General features: G+C 44.7%; 1 pseudogene; it reads right to left on the reverse strand.

The window, feature by feature from the left end:
* Positions 1-1818: 1818 nt before the first annotated feature.
* Positions 1819-1938, reverse strand: LOC146061406 (5S ribosomal RNA; annotated as a pseudogene).
* Between the last annotated feature and the right edge of the window lie 635 nt (positions 1939-2573).

Consider the following 2573-nt stretch of genomic DNA (forward strand, 5'->3'; position numbering starts at 1 on the left):
ATTTTAACTTATAGGCAACTGGATTGATGATCTGTATTATCGGAAAGGGACCGATAAAACAGGGTGCAAACTTCATCGATGGTACACGAAGATGAATATTACGAGTGGACAGCCATACCTTGTCACCCACTCTCAATGTGGGAATAGCTCTTCTCCTTCTATCGGCAAATTTCTTATATCTCTGCGAGGCTTTCAACAATGAATTCCTGACTTTCTTCCAATGCTGATGAAGCTGATGGAGAGTCAAAGCTACCACTGGATCAGATGTTGAAGGTAGCTGCTGGAAATCAGGAACCCTAGGATGGAAGCCATAATTAATAAAGAATGGTGTAGAAGAAGCTGATGAATGATATTGATTGTTGTGACCAAACTCGGCCCATGGTAACACCTCGACCCGGTCATCCTGGGAGGATGAAACATATAAATGTAAAAAAGTCTCTACATCTTGATTGACTCTCTCCGTTTGGCCGTTAGATTGTGGATGGTAGGCTGTGCTGAACTTTACATAGGGCTCGCCAGAATTTTGCGACGAACTGTACCCCACGATCTGAGACTATTTCTTTAGGAAGCCCCTGGGCCCTGAAGATGTCCTTGATGAAAAGGTTTGCTAATTTTGGAGCTGATGGTAACCCACGAAGCGGTATGAAATGAGCCATATTAGAAAATCGATCTATGACCACCCATATGGTGGTATAACCATCTGATGATGGAAGGTCGGTAATAAAGTCCATTGATATATGAGTCCAAGGACCCTGAGGAATGGAGAGTGGCATCAATGGACCAGCTGGAGCCAAATGGGAAGACTTGTGTTGGGCACAATGAGGACAGGAAGCAATATATTCCTTAATATCTTTTTTTAAAGCAGGCCACCAGTACCTTCGAGAAAGGAATTCGTAGGTCTTCTGAATCCCCGGATGACCGGAGAATTTGGAATCATGAGCCCAACGCAAAATTTCTTTCCTTGAGCTTGGTTTAACAAAGGTTTTACCTGGGGGAATTGACGCTTGTACAGTTGTCGCAGCAAAAGCGAGACGATCAATAATTGGACTTCCCTCATATGATTTGGATTCCTCTTCAGTCTCTCACGATCTAGACAGAGCATCTGCTTTACGATTTTTTACTCCAGGAGAGAAGGACAATTTAAAATTAAATCTGGAAAAGAATAACGACCATCTGCCTTGTCAAGGATTGAGACACTGAGCATTTTTTAAGTATTTACAATATGGGTGTGGGTCGGCACTGACAAATATGCAATTTATAGATTTGCAATTATATACGTACATCTATATATTGAACCAACGTTCTTACTGCTCAGAAGTAAAATGAAAGGCGGTGTCCGGTTGGTGGTGCTCCCAAAGAAAGTTCAGCAACAAAACTGAAAAAATATTTTGTCACAAGGATGACAAAGGGAGAACAGAAAGGTTTTTGGGGCACACTTATACAATGAAATGGATTGAATATTTTAAAATATAACTTTTATTAAAGAACTTATGCTAAAATATCAGTACACATGACATAGTAATAACAATAACAATAAACATAATGACCATGATACATATAGAGTAATGGTCACAAATGAACTCTTGGTGGCGAAAATGATTCGATTGAGCACACTATGTGAGAATATAAGTGGAAACTGTTAGGGTAAGTTAAATGGATTGGACAAATTTCCCAACCAAGTTTCTCACTGAAGTGTACTTTGACGCGTGACACTCAACCCCTGTGGCGGTGGCCTTTGCGATATGATTTTTCTAAATCTTAAAGCTTAGGTATAAAGAGATGATTTGCTCCTTGACCAAGTGGTTTCTGCAATCCGGTGTGTTACAGCTCCTGGTATTCCCCGTTGGTCACCCTTACGAGTACTAACCCGGCCAATCACTGCTTAGCTTCCGAGTTCGGAATGGGAATCAGGCGTACCAGTGATGTATGGCAGTAAATGCACCAATGGATGGGATCATACTTGGGTCATGAGAAGGCTTATATGTGCTTCTGCTTTTTGCTGTAAATAACACCTAATCTGCTGTTGCCAATGGCATTGCAGAGAGATCAGGGATACCTGCAACAAATGAGAGAGCAGCGTAGACAGAGGAGATTGAGATAAGGATGTGGGCAGGGGCGGATTGGCCTGCCGGGAAACCGGGCATTTTCCCTGTGGGCCGGCTCATTTAGGTTAAATTGTGCCGCAGAGCTGCATCTCCAGCGCTGGAACCCACTCACCGCCTGACCTCTCCAGTGTCAGAACAGTCAGAGGCCGGAATCCGCTCGCTGTCACGGCGCCCAGTGATGCCGACAGTGAGTGACAGGACACTGCCCACTCGCCACCTGACCTCACCCGGCCACACGCCGGGTCAGGAACAGCTGGGCAGCGTCTGAGTGCCTGCCTTGTAGCAGCTGTCAGTGAGGACTCCAATTCGCGCCAGCTACAACAGCAGCAGCAGGTGAGTCAGGTGTGTGTACAGCTGCACACAACCACTGCTATCCTGACACCGGACCTGTTACACTCAGCACACATTGCAACTACTGCACGTCGTCATGCCCCACAGTATACTCAGCATTATCACTGAGCTGGGGGA

The sequence above is a fragment of the Crinia signifera genome, chromosome 2 (assembly GCF_055691185.1).
Source record: "Crinia signifera chromosome 2, ASM5569118v1, whole genome shotgun sequence".
In the NCBI taxonomy this organism is placed as follows: domain Eukaryota; kingdom Metazoa; phylum Chordata; class Amphibia; order Anura; family Myobatrachidae; genus Crinia; species Crinia signifera.